Genomic DNA, 22,635 nt, shown 5'->3' on the forward strand with positions numbered 1-22,635 from the left:
TCTCCTGGGGTTGCCCTACAATTGGCTGACCTCTATTCCAGACCAGGCACATGTGTATTTGACCCTTTGATCTGCCGGACATTATTAAGACTTTGGCGATGTATGAGATATTGTTATCATTATTATTATTATTAATATAATAATAATAATAATAATAATAATAATATTTATTTGTTACCCGCCTTTTCCCCTGGATTAAAATACATATAACTAATTAAAACATTTAAAACTAATACATTATTAAAAGCAGCACATTATTAAAAAGGCATCTGATATTCTGCCCCAAAGCCGAAGCTCTCTGGGCAGTTTACAAAGATTTAAAATAGTGAACATTAAAAACAAATATATAAAATTTAAAACCATAAAAAGCACCAAAGCAGACAATATCCATTTAAAAACAACTGTTCCTCACTTGACTGCAAGAGCATGTATGAGTGCATGGTCACAGATATACTAACACAGACAGAACGGTGACATCTTCACAATGCTTTTCAGCAAAACCAGTTGATGCATTCACCTGGGTAAACACATGTAAGTGGTATACGTGGTTGTATGAACGAGCCTCTAATCAGGAGAGATGAGGAAGCCCTACTAACACAACTGGGAAGTTCCAGTCCAAATAAAAGAAAAGTTAGATTATTACCTAAACTCCTATAAAAGAAGAAAGAAAGCTTTTAACACTGGGGTATGTGCATTTGTTTTCAGAAATGAAACAAAAAAACCCACATTTTTTTAAAATGCCACTGTTTAATGAATAGGTGTATGTGCATATTTTATATCCATATGCTAATCTGGTTCAAATTATTCGTTCATTCCGTAAAATAACATGTTTTGGGTATATAAATAACACATTGGTAAGAACTGGTATCTTATCAGTGTTGTGTAGTATCCCCATTTCCTAAGTCAGAAGATAGGAGGTAGAACTTTTATATGCTTCCGTCCATTAAGAGAGAGAGACAGATTAACACGGAAATGTGTTTTAGTTACTCTGGAGTTCCTCAGTTTGTGGCACTGCTGCCTTATGATTTATTTTTCCAAGGTCCCATTGTCAACGCAGTCAAAAAACACCCTCCCAAATTCTGCAGTGACATTAAAGATAGGGAAGGCCTGTGTGGCTTCCTTTTAGAAAGCAAAGGTCAGACGTAGTGTTAAGAGGGCAGCCTCAGGTCAGAATAATACAGTCAGAATTGGTGGGAGGGTGGGCCGGGGAGTGGGGGATGCCGTTAGGTTAGCATATTGTCCTGGGGTTAAGAGCTTTTCTGAAGCCCTGATCCATCTTCATCCTTGTAATGAGGCTATTCTTACTTTCAAAGAAAGTGTTGCTACGAAACACATTGGCAAATTTGAGGCCTGCTCATTTAAGCTCCAAGCCCATTGTTCTTGGTGGTGTAATTGGTGATCAAGAAAGCCATAAAACGGTCCAGCTATTAAAATGGCCTGAATTGAAGCTGAAAGGAGAGTATTTTATACAGTGGTAGCTTCCCTGTAGAGGCAACTTTCACCCTCACGTGAACCAGAGTTTATGGAAAGACCTGGTGACATAGCTCTTGTTTAACCTCCAGGAGAATGGGGGTTGGGGGGGGTGTCTGGAAAGGGGAGGGGGAGAAGGGGAGGGGAAATCAAAATGAAATAGAATTAATGAGCCTTCACATATTGTCCTGTTTCTTTTGTTGTGAAAAAGCTGGGTGAAAATGAAGTAGAAAGGCTGAGGATAGAACATAGCCTCCATTAATATCAGGTTATAAATTCTACAAAACATTAACTTCATTACATAGCAATTACTATCTGTAATTGGCAGAACGGAAGATCCTACTTTCTCATCAATTGCTTGTTGGATGGGACTCAGCATTTTTCCCCCCTCCCCTACTGGCAAAGGTCACGCCACTGATGAAGGCCAGACTTTAATGCAAAGAAAGAAATATAGCTGTTTACTTTCCTTAAATTGTAACCCAATATCTTGGGATTTTGATTGGCCAAAAAAAGACCTTTATTTTTCCCCCTGCATGTTCTGGGCACCTAAGGAAAGTTCATGAAACAACAGAAAATATGGGCAGAATTAAAGCTATTCAAGATAGCTGAGGCCTATGTGGTTTTAGATTGTAACTTCTTTGGGGCAGGGACCTGCTCTTTTGTACATTGTTAAGTACTATACATAACCTAACCTAACGTAACACCTAATGTATAACGTAACATGGATAGCAGGACGTATTGGAAATGGTGAGTCCTGGGTTCAAATCCATACTCAACCATTCAGCTCGCTGGACAACCATGGTCAGTTCACAATTTCTCAGCATAACCAACCTTGCAGGGATATGGTGAAGATAAAAAGGGATGCCCTTGCAGGTTATGCCCACATTGGCCACTCCGAGATCCCTGAAGAGTGAGATCAGGCTCAGCATCAATACCTGGTATTCTTGAAGCACATGGTTCAGACTTCAAGGTTTGTGAGGCAGTGGAAATAAGTTGCTAGACGCTTGATTTTAGAAGCCAAGGTTTGATACCCATCCACCCAATGCTTTACGAAGCCCAACGAGAAACATCTCCCCCATTTGTCGAAAAGAGAATGGGTGGGTGATGAGAATAGATTGCCATTGATGTCCAAACAAGTTCCATGGTGGTAACTCCTGGAGGAAGAATGAAACTGTCCCCTCACAAATTGCGGGGGATGGTACTGCAGACCATGCACACAAGAGGAGTTGTCTAATGGGTCAATAGCACATGTACAAAAAAATTGGCATGTGTCAAAGTGATTATCCAACCTCCCAAGAGTACGGTCACCATTAAACAAAACATCCTATTGATTGGCTAAAAAGGAGAGCAAGGGTTATTCAGGAACATGGCTTGGGGGTTGTGTAAGAGCATGAGATATGTTGAAATCGCAATGTGTGCAGGTACTGTTGCCCAGTATCATGGAGGCTGTTGCACCCACATTTTCAATTAAATCACTGCTTCAGACACAATGCCCACTGCATGGCACTTAATGATTTGGATGAGGAGGTGCAGGGAATGCTTAACAAATTTGCAGACAACACAAAATTGGGTCGGATAGCTAATACCGAGGAAGACAGAAGCAAAGTTCAGAGTGATCTTGATAGGCTGGAGCGCTGGGCTGAAAACAACAGAATGAAATTTAATAGGGATAAATGCCAAGTTGTACACTTAGGAAAAAGAAACCAAATGCACAGTTACAAAATGGGTGATACTTGGCTCAGCAATACTACAAACGAGAAGGATCTTGGAATTGTAGTAGATCACAAGCTGAATATGAGCCAACAGTGTGATGTGGCTGCAAAAAAAGCAAATGCTATTTTGGGCTGCATTAATAGAAGTATAGCTTCCAAATCATGCAAGGTACTGCTTCCCCTCTATTCAGCACAAGTTAGGCCTCATCTTGAGTAGTATGTCCAGTTCTGGGTACCACATTTCAAGAAGGACACAGACAAGCTGGAGGGGGTTAAGAGGAGGGCAATGAGGATGATCAGGGGTCTGGAAACAAAGCCCTATGAGGAGAGAATTGGGCATGTTTAGCCTTGAGAAGAGAAGACTGAGAGGAGTCATAATAGCACTACCCAAGTACTGGAAAGTTTGTCACACAGAGGAGGGCCAGGATCTCTTCTCGGTCATCCCAGAGTGCAGGAGATGGAATAATGGGCTCAAGTTAGAGGAAGCCAGATTCCAGATGAACATCAGGAAATCTTCCTGATTGTTGGAGCAGTACAACAATGGAACCAATTACCTAGGGAGGTAGTGGGTTCTCCCACACTAGAAGCATTCAAGATGCAGCTGGAAAGCCATCTGTCAGGTATGTTTTAAGGTGGATTCCTACATTGGGCAGGGGGTTGGACTCGATGGCCTTATAGGCCCCTTCCAACTCTAATATTCTTTGGTTCAATGTTCTATGAACCCATGGTTCAAAACAACCCACTCGCAACCACTGAGTGTGGGTTAATATGTTGTGTGAACATCCTCAGTGGCTAGTGAGTGGTAGACTCCGTGCCAGAGGACTATGCCTTTAAGGTTATCTCCTTGAAGGGGGCAAAAGGTAGCTTGGCCCAAGGGGCATAATGACCTTCAGTTGAGCTCCAGATCACATTGGAGGAAGTAATCTGCTTAGAGCTGTCCAAGGTCCTGCACGTGTACCTGCTCCCTATGGACTCCCACTTGTGGTTAGAACAGGACACGATACAGCAGATCCAGGGCAGGCTTCAGAGAGGAGAAAGGGGGAGGTATGTTCAGCATTCACCCACACTTTTACATGTGATTTATGAATACCTCCAAGATACTATCACATGCAGTTTGATCTTTAGACATGGAGAGCTGCAACCTATTGGAGTAGACAGTCAACTTTGTAGTCGAGAGGAAACTTTTTAGAGTTTTAGAGAGGGACCTTCAACAGAGAAGAAGCTTCTTGTTTATGACATCATTTGTTTATGATGTCATAAACAAATGACATAATTCAGTTTAAGATGGCTTCATAATTTGTGTTAGTTTTCGTTGGAATTTCACTCTGCCAGATTACTTTTTAGGCTGGCAGATAAGCTTCAAATCAACCCCTATTTCCCTACATGGAAAGACAAAACAAATTGGCCCCTGTCCTGCTTTCTTGATGTGTAGAATTTCCTCACTTCTCAGGAAATTGATAAGCAGAACAGTGGTGCTATCCCTAATGGAAAATAATATAGCATCCGCTCATTTTTGTCATTTAACTGCAAGAAAAAATATTGCAGGGAAATAAACCCTCTTCTACTTGGGTTCATGCACTTCCAATATGACGCAACAGACAAAGACTAGCAAGATGAAATGCATCGGCTAGTCAAGTTTCTTTGCACAAACACATTGTACATAGTTGTACATTGATAATTTCATCTACGTAAGTTTGTAAAATGATAAATGTATGCTTTATCAACTGAGAGCTCTACTGATGCAGAAGTAATAATCTTAAGCCATTCCTGGCTTAATGACATGTAGCAATTTGCAATACTGTATTTAATAGATGCTTTATACTTCAAGAATGTTTTAATGTTATGGCTCTTAATAAGCCAATTTTATACAATTTTGTACCCTGAGTATAGTGTATCATTTAAGTTAACTGCAAATCACTGATCACATTCAAGAGTTCCCCTTGCCTTCAGATAAACTCATGTTGTGCATTCCATGAAGTCTGTTTAATAAACTATTTATGTAAGAAAATGGAACAAAACATATTTCTGGATGCTTTATGGACAGGGTAATATTGCTACAAAATAAGTAGATCAACACACACACACAGCCTGTTTAACCAAGTCAGTCTTCCTATACAAGAAATATATATAATTTCTTAAGAAATGTCTTAAGAAATACTTTTGAAAGCCGCCGTGAGAGCCTTTTTTGGCTGAATGGCGGCATAAAAATCCTTAAATAAATAAATAAATAAATAAATAAATACAAGAAGGTTCCTTATTTGCATTGCGTATAATACAAGTCCCTTTAACATGAACATTTTTGTAGCCTAGGCAATAACACATGCAATTAAAATTCCTGTTATTGTAATGAAGAATATGCTGTATAAAGCAGAAGCCAGCCAGTTGCATGAAGGAATTTCCCCATTGGAAATTTGTGTTGTGCTCTGTGTGTGTGTGTGTGTGTGTGTGTGTGTATTTTAACACAAAATACTGTCAAATATGGAGACGAGATAATTACGGAATGGAGACAGCATGAAGCCACAGAGAAACAGCTATTACAGCTCTTGTAATTGGTGTTGTATCCACAGGTTTTTAAACTATAAGTGCCCTCAGCAACTTTATAGGCTTCCTTCTCAATAAGATACCCCTTTAAAAACAGCAACAGAGTGGGTGAGTCTTCCTTCTTTCATGTTTCCCATGTCATTCTTTCTGATTTGGAATTCTCTTTCCGCACCCTCGCCCCATCCTGAAGCAATCAAGCTCTTTGAATTTCATGGGTGCTGGTATTCATAAAAATGCTTCTAGATCACATGAAATGTAGAATGCATTGCTAAAAAACTGGTTTTATTTTTACATATACTTTTTTATTGTAAAAGTATCATTCTGAAATCAATAGGATGTTTTAAAACATATTCATATATCACAATGCATAATATAAATAATTTAATATGATATAAATCCATATACATTTGACCAGGAAATGAAGAAAAGAAATCCCTGATTCAAAATACTTAAGAGTACAACCCAGTGTGGTGTAGTGGCTAAAGTGTCCGACTGAGAGTCGGGAGATCTGGGTTCTAGTCTCCACTCAGCTGGGTGACTTTGGGCCAGTCACAAACTCTCAGCCCAACCCACCTCACAGGGTTGTTGCTGTGAGGATAAAATGGAGAGGAGGAAGATTATGTATGCCACCTTGGGTTCCTTGTAAGAAAAAAGGTGGGATATAAATGCAATAATAAATAAATTAATAAATAAACCCTTTAAAAATAAACTGCAAATAAATATTTTGATTGAACTATCTGTTCCATAGATTATTAACACATACACACATATATATATATATGCTCTTATACATCTTCTCAGGCCCTTGTCTAAATCTAGTCCAACATATGCTCAATTATATAGAGTGTTCCAATGTCTTTTTAACCTATGTGTGGGGCCCAGACTGGGATTTAAGTTAGCCATGGCCCCTTGATTTCAATGGGTCTAATTTAAGAATGACTAAGTCAGGATACAGCCCTACATACATATCTAATCAATATCAAACAAGATAGTGGCCCCGTTCAGATGACACTGTTAACCATGCCGTTAACCCTTCTGTGGTTAGTGTGGTTAGGGCAGCATGGTTACCGGTGTCATCTGAACACCCATTTTTCCTAACCATCTGCCCCATTAACCACATTGTGATTAGGCTCACTAACCATGTTGTGCAACATGGTTATCGGCAGTAACCATTGCTAAAAGTGTCATCTGACACGTGTCTGTAGTTAAGGGGCCATAGTTAAGGCATTAAGGCATAGAGCTTCCAGTGCAGAGTTGCCTAACTAGGCACGGCCGCTATAGCCAGTGGGCAATATGGCTGCTCTGGACTGCCTATTGATATGCTCGCTGGGGCTGCCATTTTGTGTTTCACATTAATTTTGGGGAGCAATTTTTGCTGTTCTTAGGTGAGCATGCTTACAGTAGAGCTTTTTAAATCCCCGCTTGCAATTTCCCCATACGAAGCATCCAGTTCTTCTACTTTGTTGAAGCGCCATTACACCCCTCAGTTCTGATTGCTGTGGTGGCCCTGCCTCATGACGCGGCTAGCGCAGCTGTCCCGGAAGGCTTCCACCTCCCCTGCGATGACTGTAGAGGTACAGCAGGCGTGGTGATGCAGAAAGCAAAGGAACTGCTCACTAAATGGGCTGATGCTTGTATGTAATTGATTTCATTGGTGCCTGTATGTAATTGATTTCATTGGTGCCTGCACTAAAATGATGGCTGCAATTGCCAGGGCTCCTAGCACTAGGGCTGCTGGGATATGGGGTGCATACCTAGAAGGTTCAGGTGCTCCACGAACCACTTTGTGGTTAGCGAGTGGTTAAGGAAAACTTAACCACAAAAGGGTTAAAAGTGTCATGTGCAAGCATTCCACATGTGGTTATCATTAACCACAGCTGAACATGGTTAAGCTAACCACAAAGCTCAGAGCGTCCTCTGAACCAGGCCAGTGTTTATGAAGACAGTGTTTCTGAGCATGTACAGTATGCTATTCCCTTCCCTTTGCCACCAAACAACCAACAAGGAACCCACATCTCTGAAATTCAGAGAAAGCAACTCCAGATCACAGAAAACAAGTTCAAGCAGATGTGATTCCTGGATTGCAGGCTGACTTAAGTGGCATCACCTTCTTCTTTCAATTCTGAGTTCTCATGATTACATTTCATAAATGAAAGCAATTAAAGTTAGGTCATGTAGAGCACTTCCTTAGCCTATTCTTATTTTAATATTTATTATCCTGAGGAGAAAGAGGCAGGGAGATTTTGGAAGGAAGCTCTGTGTAACATCAAAAAGGTTATTATAGCTAATGCCACTTAAACGCAAACTCCATAGAAAGTGCCACTGACTTTAGAAGACTCACATAACAAATATTTCTTGATGTGCACCTACTGTGAGTCTGACTAATCACCTTCTGATCCCTTGCCTGCTGTTTCATTGTAGCTCTAGGATTATGCAAAGCAAAAAGTAAAATAACGCCCTCCCCTCCCTGGCATTTCAGTGGCCAACAATGTTGCATTAACAAGTAAGGCTACTTTTCTATATCTTACAATTAAAAACAAGACCATGTTGTGGGTTTATATGCATAATTGCCATGCAGTCTAGAGAATCTTCAGCCCCATTCAGCCATGACTTTTTTATCTGTGCAACTGAGCCCTGGTCTTCCTCAGAGATACGCTCACCTGGGTAAGCATAACATAGAGTGACCCTATGAAAAGGAGGACAGGACTACTGTATCTTTAACAGTTGTATTGAAAAGGGAATTTCAGCAGGTATGGAGAACCTGGCGAAATTTCCCCTTCATCACAACAGTTAAAGCTGCAGATGCCCAGCCCTCTTTTTAAATCTGGTCACAGTATAGCTGCAGTATAGCTCCTGCAGCTTTAACTGTTGTGATGTAGAGGAAATTTCACCAGGTTCTCCATATATACAAAGGACACCTGCTGAAATTCCCTTTTCTGTGCAACTTTTAAAGATACAGGATCCCTGTCTTCCTTTTCATATGGTCACCCTACATAACATGTGAACTGGGCCATCACAAACATGGTCGGATGATAGCAACATCCAAGTAGTAAGCTATTACTACTCAAGTAGACAAAGGTAAGTGTTGGGTGAATTATCCTTTAGAAGTTGAATGAGAGTCCATGTGTCCCTAATTCTGTACTTTTGTTGGAAACCAGGGAAAGCTCTGTTTCGCTTAGGGCTTGGTGGCCTGCCTTCCATTTTGGATGGAAGTTAGTCTTTTTGGGAGGGGCTCAGGTCTGCTTCTGTGTCTGGCTCAGGACAACTATGTGAACAGCTGGTCCGAGCTTCTTGCCAGGAAGGCAGCTTCAATCGGGCTCTCCTCTTCCTTCCTCGTTAATCTGGGCTTGAGTTTTGCTTTTAAATCTGTTAAACAAAGACTGTGGGACATAGCCTTCTGCGACTTATGCACTCGCTCTTATGTTTCTTGCTCTCCCAGTGCATTGCACATTCATTACGTTGGGCCTCTTCAGCTGGCTGACTATTTAAAGGACCTGTTGGTGGCTAAATATCGTATCGTCTTCTCCAAGGCCAGATGCAATGTTTATTCTATTGAATTACTTCAGGGCAGATATGCTGGTGTCCCTTATCAGGAACGACAGTGCCCCTGTGGGAATATGGAAGTGGAGACAATGGAACACATCCTTCTGTCCTGTAGCTTTTATAATCAGGGCCATCATCTTATGATCACCCCATTGTTGAGTAAACGGTCCAGAAGTTCAGACAAATTTTATGTTAAGTTTCTGTTGGAAGATAAGTCCTCAAAAGTAACTTTGGCTGTTGCTAAATTTCTTACAGTGGTGGCCAGGATTAGAGCTCTCTGTGTATTAGACGAAAGTTGACAATAGCTCTAACTGTCTGATGTTTCATGTTTGATTCTTGTTTTTTCATGGATCTATGGATCACAATAAAGATCTATGTATGTATGTATGTATGTATGTATGTAATGAGACTGCATGGTTTATAGAGACTGACACCTCAAACATAAGATGGTATATTATATCTGCTGATTGAAGCTCTATCCACACCCGCAGCACTCACAGTCCCACTAGGATTAACACAGTTTTGAACCTCCCAGAACTGGTTCAAATGTTCATGTCCATAATTGCAAATTGCAGCATCAAGAGGTGACTGACAGATGTGAATGAGCCCAAATCAAGCAGCCGCATAATATCCCCGCGAAGATGACGGCTTTCAGTGGAGTCAGTTCACACATCTTAAGTGGCGATTCAAGCAGTGCCATTGAGTAAGGCATGATAAGAAATTAAGTAACGTACAAGCAAATGGGAACTGAGTCGAAGGCTGCAGGTTTGAGCCTGGGGATAAGTCCCACCAATCTCAGTGAGCAATGCTAGCTCCAGATTTCTGAGGCAAGTCAATGGGTGCCCCCACCACCAGTGAGTCTACCTTCCCACTGCCATGGTCACCTGCTGCTCTTGCTCCTCCTCATCTTTCTCATCATGGCTTCTCCTTGCATGCTCGACAGGCAAAGAGCCAGTGAGCCAGTGGGCAGCGGCATCTTCTACTCCTGCTCCTCCATCTCACCACCACTGTTGTCTGGGCCAGAGTGAGAGGCAGGTGAAGAAGCAGATCGCAATGGTGAAGAGGAGGAGCAATTCCAGGGGGACGGGGTGCTCTTAGTGGCAGTGCCCGGCCATGCCTCCCCTGGGCAATGGCCCTGCCAGTGAGACTTGCCTCTCACTGAAGTGGGTATAAGACTGGACAACAGATATAAAGATTTCTGCAAAACTGAAAAGTGGGAGAGTTGGTCAAGGGTGGTGGTGGAGCAATTGCTGTTGAGAAAAGGCCACTGTTTGGCTTAGAAAAAGGGCGAGTAAGGGGTACATGAGCGGAGTGTGAAAAGATGTGCATGATGTGGGTAGGGGTGGGTGAGGAGTTCAGTACATGTTTTTGATAAGAATTTACCAACTTTTGAACACTCCTCCAAATATGGACAAAAAGAACTTGATTTTTTTTAAAAAAAGAAAAGAAAAGAAAAATCAAATGTGGGGAAACGAAAACTGATATAACCATCCATCAATGTCCAGGGCTTTGAGAGCTTAATTCCTAAAAGACTGGGTTTGAATCCTGGGCTCTTTCTACACCTAAGTTGTAGAAAAGTTGTAGCGCGCCGTCGCCCCGACTCCCGGCCGAATTATCAGGTAGGTCTAGCAAGGCCCCAGGTCTCAGAGGTTTGGTCCTCTGAGTCCATGTCCTGAAAAGGTTTCCTTGTTACCAAAAGTGATATATATATATGGAGTAGAAGTAACAATTATAGCAGCAAACACAACAAATATTAAAGGGACTAGAGGGCGAGGAGAAAGAGATGCTCCATCACAAAATTGTCAGCAGCTGCTTAAGCACAATGGGGAAAGAGAGTGTCAAACTAGTCAGAACACCAGAATGATGTACATCAAGGTTTTGTTTGTTTAGTTAGAAGCAACCCTGCTCCACTGGGAACAATAAAAAATTTATACCAAGTATGGTCTGACAAAACAAAAGAGACCCCAGTACAAAAAGGGTAGGTGTGCCTTATACCCTTGACATTTCCACAACACATAGAAATAGGTTCTAAGAGAGCATAAAAAGTTTGTGCTTTCGAACCCAAGGGCACCATTAAAGCAGAGCTCAAAAGGAATCTGATAAATAAATAAAAAAGGCGTTAAAATTCCACACTGATGAGAGGTGAGAGAAAGGATGCAAATTGCATGTGCATTTAGGAGCCAAACAGAAAAGCAGTAGGAAAGTAATACACTGTCCTGATGTATGTACATGAACTATTCAGCAATATTGAATGGTCCAAGGAGATGGGTTATGTGTTAATTTTAAGGAACAGCCCATCCCACAGTTGCACTACAACGCTGTTCAGTGCACAAAGGTAACATGCAGGAATGTAAACGACGTCACCTCTACTTCGTTGCATAGATCCAGTGAGTGTCTGCCTTCACACTTCACATGAATTCTGATGGAATGTCTTCAATATCTTTCTATGATGAATGGCAGGTGTTGTGAATTGGCTCCAAGACCGATCTGATAGCAATTTCTCTTTAAATTTCAAGCCAGGTTCTGCTGCTCAGGGGATCTTCCTATATCCTCCTGACAAATACCCTTATCTAACTAAGGGCCTTGCTAGACCTACCAGATAATCCGGTGGGGAGTCGGGGCGAGGCCGCACTGCAACTAGCGCATGCCGTCGTCCCTAGCTAGACGTAAACAGTGTGCCCAGTGTGTGGCTTCTCCCAGCTACTCGCGAGTAAGTGAGCAGCCGGGAAAAGCCATGGACCCTGCTAGACCTTCCACAGCCCTGGCCTCAGCCCGGGGCTGTGGAAAAGCCGGGCCATAACCGCATCCGGTTATCCCGGGTCAAGGGAGGACTTAGCCCGGCCTGACCCCGGGATCCCCTGTGGATCCCCATCTGGATGCACAGCAGGGAGACCGGGCCTCACACCTCCTAACTCCTTGTCTAGCAATGGCCTAAGAAGCACTGGCATGAGGCAACAGAGACTTTTGTGTGTGTGCATTACCTGAATGCACTACCTGAATGACCCCTATTGGATCCTCTGATTCATCTGCAAGGGATGTTCAAACATAGGAAATTGGTGTTAGTGACAAACAACTGTTTAGCAGTGGGAGCAGAAGGAGATCTAAGAACGTGAACTGTGCTGGAGCAGACTAAAGAAGGCCTATCCAGTTTAGAATTCTGTCCCCACAGAGGTCAAGTAAATCCAGATGGGAAGCCCACAACAGGGCATGTGTACAATCGCAATCCCCACCCCACCCCCCATGTTCCTTAGCATACTGCCTCTGACAGTGGAGGTAATATATAGCCATTATTACAACTAGCCATTGATAGCATTATCCTCCATGAATTGGTCTAATTCCCTTTTAAAGTCATCCACATCACTCCATAACATGTCATTCATTCATTATATTTCGGTACCACCCAAACGCCAAAGCTCTTTGGGGAGTTTACCAAGATTCAAAGCCATTGAAAATCCATTATACGTAGTGGGCCTGTTCACATATAATGCTAAGCCAATTGGGAAGGTGGTTTAGCAATGACAACCTGACAACGATGGCTAAGAAACCAACAGGGGCAACCACCATCCCCTGCAGTGGAGTTAAGGGGCCATAGGGTGGCTCACTGTGTCATCTGTTAAGATCTCTGGTGGTTAAAGTGGCTGTTTCATAAAAATAAAAATAAAAAACCTGCAGCAACCATAGCTGCTGCTTAGAGCAGTTGCAACTTCTAGAGACACTCTAGCTGGCTTTTTCAATAGTCGAGATCATGGTGTGCTGGCCGCAGCATCCGGCAAGACCCAATTTGAATCATGGTGGGAGGATGACACAGAACGGAGAGAGATCACACAGCATTACTTGATTCCGTGGTCATGTGACAGGCGCATGCATCGTGGTTCGCTAACTCTTCCTGTTCCATGGTTACTCTAACCACCGTCTCCCCTTTCAGAGAAGAGCAACAAAGATGATCAAGGGACAAGAAACTAAGGGCCTTGCTAGACCTGCTGGCTTACGCCGGCATGGAAGCGGGGCCGAGGCGCGCTGAAGTTAGCGCGCCTCCCCCAGGCTACCAGAGGCACGACGCGCAGGGACGTCGCGTCCCTGCGGCGTCCACCATTTTTTTTTTAGTTTTAAAGGGGCCGGGTGCGGCCCGAAGACTCCGGAGAGGTAAGTGGGTTTTGGGGGGGGGGTTTACCGGGGGGGGACGAAGGGTGGGAGGGTGGGTGCCAGGGTGGGTGGCCGCGTGCCGCCCGAGCCCGGGCAATGCCTGGCATGGGGCGGCATTGCAATGCCGCCCCATGCCAGGCATTGCCCGGGCTCGGGCGGCGCGCGGCGCGATCGCACCCGCCCTCCCCCCGTGCCACCCACCCTGGCACCCACCCTCCCAGCCTTCGCCCCCCCCCCCCGCCGATGGGCACAGCGCTACTATAGGCACTGTGCCAGGTCCGCGGCTTTTCGTGGCTCCTCGCGAGTAAGCGAGGAGCCGCGAAAAGCTGCGGAAGTCCCAAATTCGCTTATGGCGCGTTGGAGGAGGCCTCAGCGTGGCCTGTCTCCGGATTCCCCTGTGCGTCATCTGGACGCACAGCAGGGAAGCCAGGACAGCAGGCGCGCTAAGGCCTCGTCTAGGAAGGCCCTAAGTCTTAAAAGGAAAGATTGAAGAAACTGGGTATGTAACATGGTTTAGAGAAATCTGAGAGGGGATATAAAAGCACTTTCCAAGTACCTAAGAACTGTCACACAATAGATGATTCCAATAGATGATTTGGTTACAGGAAGGCAGATTTCATTTGGACATCAGGAAAAGCTTCCTAACAATCCTGAGCAGACAATGCAACCAACTACCTCGGGAGGTGGTGGGCTCTCTGTTGCTGGAGGTCTTCAAGCAGAGACTGGAGAGCTGTGTGTCAAGGATGCATTAAATTGGATTCCTGTATTGAGCGGGGTGGCGGTGGCGGTGGACTCCATGGCCTCAATAGTCTCTTCCAGCTGTATCATTCTTTGATTCTATGGCTTTGTTTTAGCAGGGCTCCTTCATGCATGCAGATGGTGATCAAGACCATAGAGTCTAAGGTGGGATTCACCACCAACTTCTCTGAAAAGGATGTGTGACCACCCCCACCCACCCCCGTGTGCAAAGACATTGTGAAGCCATTCCATAGCTTCATCCTTAAAAGGTTTTCTGTGGAAAGAAAGAAAAAAGAGGGGGAAAGTGATGGGAAAGCATGGGATGGTTACCAGTGGAAGGCAAAGACATCTGCCCCCACTCTGTAAAACTGTGTAAACGAGGCAGGGCAATTTCACAACGAAAAGCCTTGTACGGAACTGACCCGCTGACCCAGTAGGTGCAGCACAAACCTTTTCACGCGAAGAATGTGGATCAACCATTTTGCGGGGAGAGGAAAGTCACTGTGGGCTGCTTCACAAATGCATATTCATCACATAACTGACGTTTATTTATTTATTACATTTATTTATATGCCTCATTTAAGGATACAAATCCTATCAAGGCAGCTTTCAAGTAATATAAAAATAATAACATTATGATAACCAATATTAACAATTAATTTTTTTTAAAAAAAACACAACCCTTAGGATCTTTCCCAACAGGGTGTGTGTGTGTGTGTGTGTGTGTGTGTGTGTGTATTCCAGCAGGAACAGAAGCAAGTGTCTGTTGACAAACCTAACTTACTTAATGGTTTGAACAAGCTCAAAAGAATACGTTTGAGAACTGTTGTAGTATAATAACTCAACGTTTGTGCTGGAACCTGGGTGACCGCAATACAAATCTTCCCTTTGCCATGAACTGACTAGGCTGCCATTGGCCCCCCTCCCATCCACAATATGGGTGCAATGATTTACGTATTTTTTTAAAAAAAAATCAGGTACTGGATTTGTCTCATGGCTGATAGTTCAAAATTATGTTTAGGTCCATGTTGTCTCTGTGTGTGCAATCTGTTTATGTATTTTTAAATAATTGGTTTTACACTTCGAATAATGTATTTTTAATGGTTTCTAATCTTTGTAAAGCCCGAGAGCTTTGGAGGAGCATAGAAATAATAATAATAATAATAATAATAATAATAATAATAATAATAATAATAACAACAACAATAAATCATTATTACTATTATCATTATTATTATTTCTATGCTCCTCCAAAGCTCTCGGGCTTTACAAAGATTAGAAAACATTAAATAATAGCAGCCTATAGAATCAACATAAGGATTACTGAGACATGTATGTGCGGTGCTTTGAACACTCAAGTTCTTCAGCCCGTTCCCATCTCTTCCATGATCAACTGTGAGAAGCCCCACAATGTGGGTTGTGGGAACCTTTTCCATTGCATGTTGTTCTTCCAAGAAGAGGAAAGCTACAAGCAGTTACAGTTTATAATTCACCCCTGCAAATGTTTAAAAACCTCCCCTGTTTTAGCAGTTCCAGGCAAGCAGCAGTAAGAGTTTACAGAGGCGGTGGGGAGACATCATACTGTGCTTGTGGGCTGGCAATTCCACTAAGAAGTCTAGAGGATGAATATTTATGCCAACACAGAAGAATATTGTTTTTCTCTTTATCACAATAAAGATGGATTTTTATTTTATTTCTTTTTAAAAAAGAGGAAAATCTTTCTCTAAGAGAACTATAATAATTAAGGATGCTGCAAAAATCTGCCATTTTCTACTTGCTATTTGAAAACGGCATTTTTGCTGTTGTGCACCTGGCTTCAGGATCTTCCCGTTAGATCTGCAAACAGCAAACAGGCCTGGAGTGGCCATTGTTTGTGCAGTGATGCTAATTGCAAAGAATGAGACACACATGCACAGTGCAACGAGGGTCCAGCACTGCCTTACACAGTTTCTAGCAACATCAGTGCTATTCAGTGGGGAGCATAATGTGCAACTAACTTGGTTGAAGATAATAACATACACACAGTACACAACAATTATTTATTTATTTAAAACACTTGTATCCCGCCCTATATCATTAGGATCTTAGGGCAGCATACTGATAGAAGCATACAGTATAAAACAATAAATATACACAGCTAAAAACAAATTAAACCATGAACCAAGTTAAAACAATATATAATTTAAAAGCAGTAAAAACAATAAAAACAATTTAAACAATGTGCCATCTTAGTGAATTTAACCATTAAAGGCTTTGTTAAAAAGCCATGTTTTTCCTTGGGGTCAAAATGAAATCAGCGTTGGCACCAGTTGGGTCTCCAAGGGGAAGGCATTCCACAGTTGGGGTGCCACAACAGAGAAAGCCCTCTCCCTTGTCCCACCGTAGCGAATATGTTGCATTGGTGAGATGCAGAGAAGGGCTCCTCCAACAGATCTCAAGTCTCGGGCAGGCATATATAAGGAGAGGCGCTCCCTCAAGTATAATTCTCTCATTTGTGAAGCCACATAATGCCAGGGATGGATGAGAAATTTGTTTTGTTCAAATTTCAATTTCAACTGACCAAATTCACATTTTGCAAACTTGAACAAGATCCAAAACGTATTTAGATGTCCAAATCCATACTTCCTGATGCTTGTGATATAGGACAATATCCATCAGGACTCCAGATCAATTCTCTTGCGTCCCACCAATTCCTGTCCACGAGTAGTGACTACTGCTTGCAGAATGGAGACATCCACATCCACACATAATCAAAAATGACCACAAAAATATATGCAAATCTGTATGTGGTCTAAAAATAAATAAATCGCAATCCAATGTGGAAATGGGATGGGATGAACTTACCGTATTTCTTCGATTCTAAGACTCCATCAATTGTAAGATGCACACTAATTTCAGTACCACCAACAGGAAAAAAGCTTTGATTCTAAGAAATAATAAACGCACCCGCGATTCTAAGACGCACCCCGTTTTTAGAGATGTTTATATGGGGAAAAAAGTGAGTCTTAGAATTGAAGAAATGTGGTAGTAGTGGAAAAATGAGAACCTGAACAAAACTGAGCTTGATGGTTTTGCCCACCTCTACTGTATTGCTTCTTGCAGATAAGTGTCTGGAACATGCAGCACCAGGCACGTGGGGAAGGCAGAAATATCAGTCTAAAATAAAGGGCAGCTTTTTCACACAGCCCACACAGTCATCGGTGTCTCAGAGCGAGATAGCCAATGGCAGTGACATTTGAACAGCATGTCCTTTCTAAGCTTAGCTGGCTTGGTAGCACATATCTGCAAGTGCTTAGCCATGTTAACATAAACCCTCATTAGGTAGGATTAGTCAGGAATCGGTGACAAACAGGACGGACACTAACCCTCTGAGGAACCAACTGAGGCTCAGCGTGCTTATTATCCTTTTAAATTCCTTTAAGATTCAGGAACTGCCTTTCACTGTATGTCTATATGATTACAGGGGGAAATCGTATTTTCATATATGGCAACCTGTTTGTGTTTTGTAATCACTTTGCAAATACTTTTCTCTCATTTGAGTAGATATCATCCCTTTGTGCATTTGTTCTCTATCCCCACTGAGAAAATACCCAAAGGGTGGGGGTCAACGGGTGGGCATTTTGCTTTCTTTTGCTCAAAACAAGCACTAAAGGATTGTCCCAGGACAGTTAACATTTTATTCCCCCATCCCTGTCCCCCAGTGTAGGCAACACAAATAAAATGTAGGAAGGGGATTTGAATAGTTATACCACCATAGGAAAAATACACAGTTATGCAGGCTATACACCTGATAGGCTACTGTTGTAATGGGGAAGAGAAGTAGCAACTCCAAGGGACTCATGTTAATGGTCCCTGCTGAGGGATGGCCCCTTAGCAGGTACCCAACTATTGATGCCGGCCCTGAGCTGATGGCGGACATTCAACTTGACAGGTCTACTTTTATCACGTCATCATCAAGAGGCAAGTCATAGCAAACTCTTTTCTCCTCCACCAGATTACGGGGAAAAGAACCTAAGAAGTGCCCTGATGCTGGATCAGGCCGAGGGTCCACTGTGTCCAGCACTGTGTTCACACAGTGGCCAACCAGTTGTCACCCAGGGACCAGCAAAGAAGGACATGGTGCAGCAGCACCCTCCCCCCCATGTTCCCCTGCAACTGGTGCACACAGGCTTACTGCCTCGGATACTGGAGGTAGCACATAACTATCAGGACCAGTAGCCGTTGACATCCTTCTCCTCCAGGAATTTATCCAACCCCCTTTTAAAGCCATCCAGATTGGTGGCCGTCACTACATCTCATGGTAGTGATTATTTTTCTTTTCTTTTTTGGCCATCCAGTCATGATATAGAAAGCAATCTGGTAAAAGAATCCAATTGCAATGACTCCCTTATCACCACACAAGGCAAACTTGCATGAGTTGTGGCAAAACCAGCATATTTTAGCTTCAAGCCAGGAACTAAGGTGTAGGAGAGGCATTTGAACCATTTAGACTAGCCAGGAAACCATCAAATGATTAATGGTCAGGGGAAAGAGGGTGGGGCCCACAAACTTCCTGCTCTCACAAATCTCCTCCTCAGATGGCTTCTCTGCGACATTGCAGAAATCAGGTTTGCCAGAAGCATAGGAGGTAAGAGGTAACCCAAAAATAACCAGACGGGAAAGTTCTCTCTCACACAAATCAGTAATCAACAAAGGGATGGAGATATAGCATGGCAAGGGCAGAGGGATGTGTGTGTGCCAACAATGGACAACACATTGCCCATAATGAGAAACTAACTTAAGAAAGATTTGGCTTCAGAGACCTAATTCTCACCGAGTGGTAAACCTGTACATACTGTACCAGTTCAGACTGCAGGAGGGAGCTCATCTAACTGAATCTTGTTCTATACATCATCATCATCATCATCATCATCATCATCATCATCATAATCTGCAAATATGAAAACTAGCTTCTTAGGGTAGACGTTAGAGTAGAATTCTTCTCCCTGACTTCTAATTTTTGTTTTGTTCTGTTTTATATACAGGGAGTTGTCTGAAGTGGTACAGCTAAAATACAGGTTGATCTGACCAGATTTAAAAGAGGGCAGGGCACCTGCAACTTTAACTGCTGTGAGGAAGAGGAAATTTCACCAGGTTCTCCATAGATACAAATGGCACCTGCTGAAATCCCCTTTTCAATACAACTGTTAAAGAGACAGGAGCCCTGTCCTCCTTTTCATATGGTCACCCTAACCTACTGAGTGGAATCTGTAACAAAATGTTACAGTGTGGAGATTCAGGGTTCCAGGCAGCTCGTCAACCAGTCAGCCATTCCTTCTTCTAGGAAATTCTATTCCATCACTGCAACAGATGCTTAATATTCTATGACCAGAAAGTGCATTCTTGGGCCTCATTGGGTTATTTTGGGGTTTCCCCTGCTTAGGGATATATAGGCGAGGTGATGTTTGTCCTGTCCTTGATGGGGTTGCACTCTCCCTAAAAGATTGGATCTGTAGTTTGGAGATGCTCTTGGATCCAGAACTGTCACTTGAGGCACAGGTGAACTCAGTGGCAAAGAGCACCTTTTATCAGCTTAGGTTGATATACCAACTACGCCCTTATCTGGACAAAGATAGCCTAGCTACTAGGGATGTGCTCCGCTCCAATTAGAAGCGGAGAATCAGAAGCGAATTGGCCTGCTCCGCCTTGCCCAGAGGCGGAGTAGAAGCGGACCAGGGACCCATAGAAGCACGGCAAAGAGAAGTGCCCATACGCAGAGCGCTTCTCTTTTCGCAGACCGATCCGATCACCATTTTGAAAAATTTTGCCCATAGGATTGCATTGCGGAAAAGAATAGGGGATAACTGTGTTGTTTTTTAAGCTATCTTTCTGAAACTTCTTGTGCTTAGAGAGTCGTGGCTGGGGGTCATTTTGAGCCTACTCTCAGCTCTCTGCGTGCTGCGGTTCGCTTGCTAGAATTTTTGGAAAAATCGGGTAAAACAGCGGGAAAATGTACCTTATTCGAAGGGCTGAGGGGCAGAGTCAACTCCCGGTCATGATCACATGATCCCAAAGTTGGAGGAGGGGATAGCAAAATGGGTAACTTGGGATTCTGGGAACTTCTCTTTCTTAGTCTGAACGGACTTTTCCCAGTGTTTTTTAAAACAGTAGCCCCACCAAATGCACAAACACAACCTGTGAAATCATATACTAAGCCAATAATAAGAGATAGAAAATACAGCACTGCTACCCACCCTAACTTTGGGGAACAACTGAATAGATGTGGTGCAAGGGGATGAGCTCCCCTAGGGCATGGACGTGCCTTGTGCACTCTCCTGTCCTTGGAGGGCCATCAGAGCCCTCCAAAGGTAAATCACTGGAGAGAATGCCTATCATGAGTTGAAGTGATCGTTTGCTTCTTAAAGACTGGTACCTAGACAGGACCAGTCAAATTGGCAGATGATTCCCCCTCCCCTTGGGCACGTCCACTCCCTTCTTACTGGTAAAAGACAGATATAGTAGGGATGTGCTCCGCTTCTAATCGGACCGGCGAATTAGAAGCGGAGCGGGGGGCTTCGCCTGCCCTTAAGGCGGAGGCGAAGAGGATTGGGGGGCCGGCGGAGTGTGGCAAAGAGGATCGAGGTGAAGGCGGATCCTTCGCCTCGATCCGGAGTGCCGCCTGAAAGATAAGTGGGGTTTACCGGGCCCTGCTGCTGTCGCTGTCGCCCATGCGGTGACAGCGGCAGAGCCCGGTAACCCCCCCCCCCCGCCCTCCTCTCCCTTACCTGCCTCCGTCCGTGGTCCGTCGGCGTCTTCAATTGAGCCCACGGTTCAACCAGGAAGTCTTAGACGGGCTCAATTGAAGACGCCGACGGACCGCGGATGGAGGCAGGTAAGGCCCCCCTCTCCCTTGGTCCCTTACCGGGCTCTGCTGCCGTCGCCGCACAGGCGGCAATGGCGGCAGGGCCCGGTAACCCCCCTCGCCCTCCTCTCCTTTACCTGCCTCCGTCCGCGGTCCGTCGGCGTCTTCAATTGAGCTTGCAGCCCAGACTTCCTGGTTGAACCGCGGGCTCAATTGAAGACGCTGACGGACCGCACACGGAGGCAGGTAAGGCCCCCTCCCCCTTGGTCCCTTACCAGGCTCTGCCGCCGTCGCCGCACGGGCAGTGATGGCGGCAGGGCCCGGTAAACCTCCCACCCACCTCTCCCGGCCTTACCTGGCGCCACTCCCCTCCACTGCGGAGCTCCGATTCGGAGCCAGAGCTCCGCGGCGAAGAGGAACGGAGTATGGGCGGAGCAGTGCGGAGCGGAGCGGAGTGGGCCGACCCAAAATTTTTGGATCGGCCCGCGGGGCGGAGCGGGGGGTCCATGCACACCCCTAAGATATAGCCTTTTTTAAAAAAAAAAATCTTCTTGTTGTTTATTCAGCAACACTGCTGCTTTTAATTCCACCCCTCCTTTGTTTATTTATTTATTTATTTATTCCATTTTATATGCATGACTGGCTTTGAAATTATCCTTGGCTCACTTCCTTGTGCCCCCAGAAATGTCTGCTGCCTGCCTGCCTTCCCTCCCTCCTCCCCTGCCCACCTCGCAGGGATGGTTTTTGTGTGTCTTGCTTTGACTCAGGGGAGAAGTCCTTCCTGTGCTCAAGTTCCAAATCAATTTTTCAGGTGTGGAAGAAGATTAATATTTAGGTTTATCTCTACTCCCCAATTCATGGCATGTTGGGATTTCCTTTGAAATGGGCCCATTGAGCTGTCTGCAGCTTTAAATCCCTGAGATACTGGGGTGTCCGACTTTCATAAATTCCCCAAAAATCAGGGGATGATGGAATTGGCTTGAAACTTGGCATCCATGTGGACACATGGATAAGCTCTCATGGGACCAAAGGTAAGGTTTCTGACATGCAAATTGACGTAGTTGTAGCATTGGACTTGATTTGGGGTGAGTTAAAAGGTTAGAGCCCCGCCAAAAATCAGGGGATGATGGGATTGCCTTGAGTCTTGGCGTGCATGTGTATCCCTGGATAAGCTATCATGGTGCCGAGTTTGAGGTTTCTAACGTGCAAATTGACGGAGCTATCGAAAGGGGTGTGAATGGGGTGCCCAATTTTCAAAAATTCCCCAAAAATCAGGGGATGATGGGATTGGCTTGAAACTTGGCGTGCATGTGTATACCTCCATGAGGTGTCATGGTGCCAAATTTGAGGTTTCTAACTATAACAGAAAAAAAGTTGTATACTTTTTTAGCTTTCAATGCAAGCCTATGGGGGGAAAACGGAGCTCCGATCCGGATCCGGAGCTCCGCAGCGAAGCGGAGCGGACATAGGCGGAGCGGGGGCGGAGCGAAGTGGCCCAATCCGCAAATCACAGATCTGGAAGAGAAGCGGAGCGGGGGGTCCGTGCACACCCCTACTAGCTACAGTTATCCATGCTCTGATAACCTCTCGTTTGGATTACTGCAATGCGTTATACGTGGAGCTGCCTTTGAAAATGGTCCGGAAACT

This window comes from Elgaria multicarinata, chromosome 7 (assembly GCF_023053635.1).
Source record: "Elgaria multicarinata webbii isolate HBS135686 ecotype San Diego chromosome 7, rElgMul1.1.pri, whole genome shotgun sequence".
Taxonomy (NCBI): domain Eukaryota; kingdom Metazoa; phylum Chordata; class Lepidosauria; order Squamata; family Anguidae; genus Elgaria; species Elgaria multicarinata.